Source organism: Sciurus carolinensis, chromosome 9 (assembly GCF_902686445.1).
Source record: "Sciurus carolinensis chromosome 9, mSciCar1.2, whole genome shotgun sequence".
NCBI classification, from domain to species: Eukaryota; Metazoa; Chordata; class Mammalia; order Rodentia; family Sciuridae; genus Sciurus; species Sciurus carolinensis.
This window is the reverse complement of record NC_062221.1, coordinates 79,894,774-79,901,374: the sequence shown is the minus strand read 5'-3', so window position 1 is coordinate 79,901,374 and position 6,601 is coordinate 79,894,774.

Below are 6,601 nucleotides of genomic sequence, written 5' to 3'. Positions count from 1 at the left end.
AAAATCGATGCTGTGAGGCTTCCAGACTGGGCTATAAAAGGCAATGTGATGTTTGCCTTGTTCACCAGAATGGTTACATTTTTAGTACGGAGCTGCCATGTAAGAAACCTGGAGGTCACTCTGCCAACAGGAAGCCAAACTCTATGGAAAGACCACATGTAGGTACTGCATTTGACAGCCCCAGTGTCACTCGCAGAAGATATCAACCACAAGCACTAGGAGTTGTCTTGAACATCCAGACCAGTCAAGCCTTCAGGTGATGGCAGCCCCAGTGACATCTAACTATAACTTCTTCAGTGATCCCAAACCAGACCATCCAATAGAGCTCTTCCCAAATTCCTGAACCAAAAAGTCCTGAGCAAAAATTAAATCATTGTTTTAAGTCACTAAATTTTAAAAAAATTTTTAGTCGTAGATGGAGACAATACCTTTATTTGTTATTTATTTAATTTTATGCAGTGCTGAGGATTGAACCCAGTGCCTCACATGTGCTAGGCAAATGCTCTACTCCCAGTCCCTAAGTCACTAAATTTTAATGGTAGTTTGTTATATAGTAACAAAGCCAAAATAGAAACAGAGTTATTTCAGAATTACCTTTACCTTATAATTTTTCAGGATACTTCAGAATCTAAGAAAATCAAAAGTTTCTGGTAACTCTCAGGGAAAGAACATTTTCTCTGAGACACTGGAAGTTTTCAACATCCTGACATTACTAGAATTTGCTAACAGCTAATGGCCCTGATAAGCAGCTACATTATTATGCAATCAGGTATATTTACCATCATTCTTCTAGAAGAAATTGTTCTACATATTTGGGAAAATACATTTTAATCAACTAGGTAGTGTGAGATATTTAAGTTCATTTTCAAGTGGTACTAAAGAGTTGCTAAACTTTTTCCTAATAGGAGAGGGGAGTCCTATACACTGTAGACCTTTTTGCTTTGTTGAGCATCTAGGGATTACAAGCGTAGAAGAAGAACTAATTGCTCTCTTCAACTCAGTTGCTCAGCAGAAGAGAGGAAAATTGACCATGTTTGGAAAAAAATAAAAAGCAGAACATACAATTGCTGAGTAGCTAAAATGAAAAATTTGGGGAACAGTGACTTTAAATGATGTTTTGAAAGAGTTCACTGTGCATCAAAAGGAAAACTTTTTCCTCTGTCATTCTTAACAGAGTTTCAGTAAATAATATATTGCTTAATCATTCTCTTTTCTTAGTAGTTCAGAGAAATGCAGAGGTATTGAGGTTAGGGAGGAGAGGAAAGACTACATTCAGAGACCTTCAGAAATCTTTACCACACACTGATAAAGACATCACAGGGTCAAACTACTGTTTTAAAAAGAGAAAGGAAACTGCAAATAAGGTACATTAAGGTATCACCTAATTATAGAAGACCTGTTTTTTATTAGTGCATATTAATTATAAAGAAAAGTAGATTTCATCGTGGCATATAACTTACTTTGATCATATCCTTCCCCCAATTGTTTTCCTTTACTCTCCACCACCCACAATTTCCCTTCCTCTTCTCTAATAGTATCCCTTCTACTTTTTCACATCATTTATTTTCTAGATTTCACATATGAGAGAAAACATGTGATGTGTCTTTCTCAGTCTGGCTTATTTCACTTAACATGAGGACCTCCATAACATAAATTCCATCTTCCTGCAAATGACATGATTTCATTATCTTTTATAGCTCAAAAATACCCCACTGTGTATACATATCACATTTTAAATTCATTCATCTGTTGAAAAGCACTTAGACTGATTTCATGACTTGTATATTGTGAATCATGCCATGATAAACATGGGTGTACAGGTATCTCTGTAATATGCTGCCTTTAACTCCTCCAGGTCTATCCCCAGGAGTGGTATAGCTGGATGGTATAGTAGTTCTACTTTGAGGATTTTTAAGGAACCTCCATAATGTTTTCCATAGCAACTATAGTAATTTACATTTCCACCATTAGTGTATCAACCTTCCTTTTCCCACGTCCTCATCAGTATTAGTTTTTTGTCTTCTTGATGATAGCCATTCTAACTGGGTGATATGAAATCTCAATGTAGTTTTCATTTAACTAAAGATGTCAACATTTTTTTAATGTAACTACTGACCTTTTGTACTTTGTTTGAGAAGTGTCTGTTCAGTTTATTCATTTATCTATTGATTTATTTCTGTGTGTATGTGTGTGGGCATGTGTATGTGTGTTGAGCTTTTTAGTTTTTCATATATTCTATGTTAATCTTTTGTTAAAAGAGCAACTGGTCAAGATTTTCTCCCATTCTGTAGGCTGTCTCTTTATTCATTTTATTTCCTTTGACTGTGAAGAAGGTTTTTAATTTGATGCAATCCTACTTATTGACTCTTTCTATTATTTCCTAAACTAGAGGAGACCTATTCAGGAAGTTATTGTCTGTGCTTATATCTTGAAGTGTTTTCTCTCAGCAGTTTCAAAGTTTCAGGTCTTGTATTTGGTCTTTGATCTATTTCGAGTTGATTTTTGTACAGGGTGAAAGATAGGGATCTAGTTTCAGTTTTCTACATAAGGATATTCAGTTTTCCCAGTGCCTTTTGTTAAAAAGGTATCTTTCCTCAAACATATGTTTTTCACACCTCTGACAAGAATCAGATGGCTGTAGCTACGAGGGTTTCTCTCTGTGTTCTCTATTCTATTCTGTTGGTCTACTTGTTTGTTTTTATGCCAGTACCATACTATTTTTGTTATTTTTGAAATCAGGTGTTGTGATGCCCCCAGCATTGCTCTTTTTGATCAGGATTGCTTTGACTATTCTGGATCTTTTGTGCTTCCACATGAATTTTAGGATTGATTTTTCTAGACTTTTGAGGAATACATAATTTTTTTTAAAATGGGGATTGCATGGAATCTGTAGTTCACTTTCAGCAACATGGCCATTTTAACATTATTTATTCTGCAGACCATGAACATAGAAGATGTTCTATCTTCTAGTTGTTTCTATCTTCTAGTTTCTACCTAGATGTTTCTATCTTCTAGTATTTTCTTTAATTTCTTTCCTCAGTGTTCTGTAGTTTTCATTGTAGAGGTCTTTCACCTCCTTAGTTAGGTTTATTCCTAGGTGTTTCTTTTTTTAAGCTATTGTGAATTGAATTGTTTTCTGTTTTCTTTCTCTGCTGGTTCATTATTAGTTTATAGAAAAACTTGATTTTGTAAGTTGATTTTGTATCTTGCTACTTGGCTTGATTTTTAAATCAGATCTTAAAGTCTTCTGATAAAATTTTTAGGATTTTCTCTGTATAGGATCATATCTCTGCAAATAGGAAAAACTTTACTTTTTTAATTTGTATCACTTCTATTTCTTTCTCTAATTTAATTGCTCTAAAAATTCGAGTACTATGTTGAGTAAGAGTGGTAAGAGTGGACATCTTTGTCTTGTTTAGATTTTAAAGGAAATGATTTCAGTTTCTCTTATTCTGCATTATGTTGGCTGTGGACTTGTTATACATAGCCTTCATCATGTGGAGGCAAGATTCTTGTATACCTAGTTTCTTTGGGGCTTTTATGATGAAAGGATATTGAATTTTATCAAGGATTTTTATGCGTGTTTTGAGATGGTTATTATTTTTTTCCATTTCTGTGGTATGTTTATTGATTTGTATATATTGAACCATTTTTGCATCCCTGGAGTGAAAGAAACTTGATCATGGCTTCTAATCTTTTTAATGTGTTCTTGAGATCAGTTTGTGAGAATTTTATTGAAGATTTTTGCATCTGTATTTATCAAGGATATTGGTCTATGTTTTCTGTTGTTGTGTTCTCATTCAGTTTTGATACTAGGGTGATAATGGTTTCATAAAATGAGTTTGGAATTATTCCCTCTCTTTTTGTTCATGGAGTAGTTTGAAGATCATTGGAGTTAATCCTTCAAAGGTTTGGTAAAATTCAGCAGGGAATCCATCTGGTTCTGAGTTTTTCTTTGTTGGTATTACTGCTTTACTCCTATTGCTTTTTATTCATTTGTTTGGGTTTTTATATCCTCTTGATTCAATTATGGTAGGTTTTATGTGTCTACAAATGTATCCATTTCTTCTAGATTTATTGGAATGTAAATTTTCAAAATAGTCCCTAATGATCCTCTGGACTTCAGTGGTATCTGTTGTAATATTTCCTTTTTCACATCTAGTTTTGTTACTTTTGGTTTTCTCTTGTTTTCTTTTGGTTAGTTTGGCTAGGAGTTTACCAATCTCATCTTTTCAAAGAACCAGTTCTTTGTTTTACTGATCCTTTGTTTTGCTTTTTTAGTCTCTATTTTATCAATTTCAATTCTGTTCCTGGTTAGTTCTTTCCTTCTACTGGTTTAGATTTGATTTGTTCTTGTTTTTCTAAGACCTTGAGATGCATTTATTTGCGGTCTCTCTGATTTTTCAATGCAGGCACTTATTTCTATAAATTTCCTTCTTAGAACTGCCTTGATTATGTCTCACAGACTCTGATATGCCATGTTTCCATTTCCATTTGTTTCTAGGGTATTTAAAATTTCTCCCACGATTTCAATGACCCCCTGATCATTCAAATATGTATTCTTCAATCTAAAATAGAATTATTTGAATAGTTTCTGTTGTTGATTTCTAATTGCATTCCATTATGATCTTATATCATGCAAGATGTCATTTTAATTTTTTGTATGTTAGAACTTGCTTTATGGCTTAAAATATGATCTATTTGAAGAAGGTTTCATGAGCTACTAAAAAGAATGTGTATTCAGATGTCGTTGTAGAGAATATTTTGTAGATATATGATAAGTTCATTTGATCTATAATGTAGTTTAACTCTGATGTTTCTCTATTGAGTTTTTGTTTAGATGCCCTATCTCTTTGTGAGAGTAGGGTATTGAAGTCATTCACTATTATTGAATTAGGGTCTATCTATCCCTTTATGTCAAGTAGTGTTTGTTTGATGAAATTGGGTAGACTGATGCTCTAAGTATACATTTATAATTATATCTTCTTGGTGGAATTATCCCTTCACCAATATGCAGTGACATTCTTTGTCTCTTCTAATTTTGACCTGTGTGTTAGTTTTTTTTTCCCCCCTCTGTGATAAATTAAATGAGAAAAACAATTTGAAGGAGGGCAGATCTATTTTGGTTCACAGTTTCAAAGGTTTCAGTCTGTCATTACTTGGCTCCAATAGGCATGTGGTGAGGCAGAACATGGTGAGGAGGATGTAGCAGACCAAAGCTACTCACCTCATGGCAGTTATGAAGCAAAAAGAGAAAGAAAGAGGCCAGAGACATGCTTCTTAGTGTATTTCCTACAATTAATCCCCACCTCCTACAGTTTCTTCCACATCCCAATAATGCCATCAAATTGTGAATCCAACATTGTTGCATTGGGGACTAAATGTTTACCATGACTTTGGGGAACATTCTAGATTCAAACTGTAATTCAACCAAACAGCTTGAAGTCTGCTTTATCAGATATGAGTGTAACTACTCCTATTACTTTATATCTCCATTTGCATGAAATATTATTTTCAATCATTTCACTTTGAGTGTGTATGTCTTTGCCAGGGAAGTGAGTTTCTTACAGGTGATCAGGAGTTGGGTGTTATTTTTTAATCCAATCTGCCAGTATGTGTCCTTTAACTGGAAAAATGAATACCATTTATATTTAAGATAATTCTTGAAGGGCATGTACTAAATCCTGTAATTATTTTTTTGCTTTTATAATGTTTGATTCTTTTCTAATTCTCATTTTCTTATCTACTCTTCCAGTTAGATTTATTTCCTGTGTTCTCATGGTTGCACTTACCATGGGATGCCTGTTTTAAAAGAACTTTATGCATATCAACCTCTGAATGTAGAGAGAGGAATCAAGTTCACATACAGGAACTCCTAGACACCAATCAGTATTTTCCCCCAGATGTTAATAGTTGTTTAGTTTTGAAGGGAAAGAAATTCAAGGGGAGAGCTGGGATGTGGATAGAAAGAAAAAATCATATACCAAATTCGCATACAAATGGCCTGATGTTTTTTCCAGCTCACCAGTGAAGCTTCATTCCTTGCTATCTCTTTCATGCCTTTCAAATTTTTCCTCTCATTTTTCCCATTTTCAGAGAGCCAGTTCTAATTTGATTCTACAGATGAAAACTAGCAGTAGAGTGTTAACAATTGGTAATGAGTGAATACATTTTATATGTCTTAGGGTCATGTGCATTCTAACCTTCATGAATTTTATTCCTTTAACTCAGATATGAGAAAATATCTCATTTCTTTGCTTTCTTCCCTCTCTGTCCCCTAAGATGGGATATAAACCTCAGATTCTAAATACCTCCTTGTGTTGCATTTTTCTTTGAACCCCTGTATACAGACATAAATAAAAATCTGTCATGTCTTGAACATATATTTTTGTCAGTTTAATTAGCAGGCCTCCAGGAATCAAACCTAAGTGGGTAAAAAAAAAAATTTTTTTTTTTAATGTCTGACAATACTCTTCCTTTCTGAGACTGTAGAAAAATCCAGCATTGGATCATTCTGATTTCAAAATAAAACACAGATCTTGTTTCAAAGGAAGTAAGAGATGGTTTATTCTGAGTCACATATCAGTGACCAAGGTCTGGG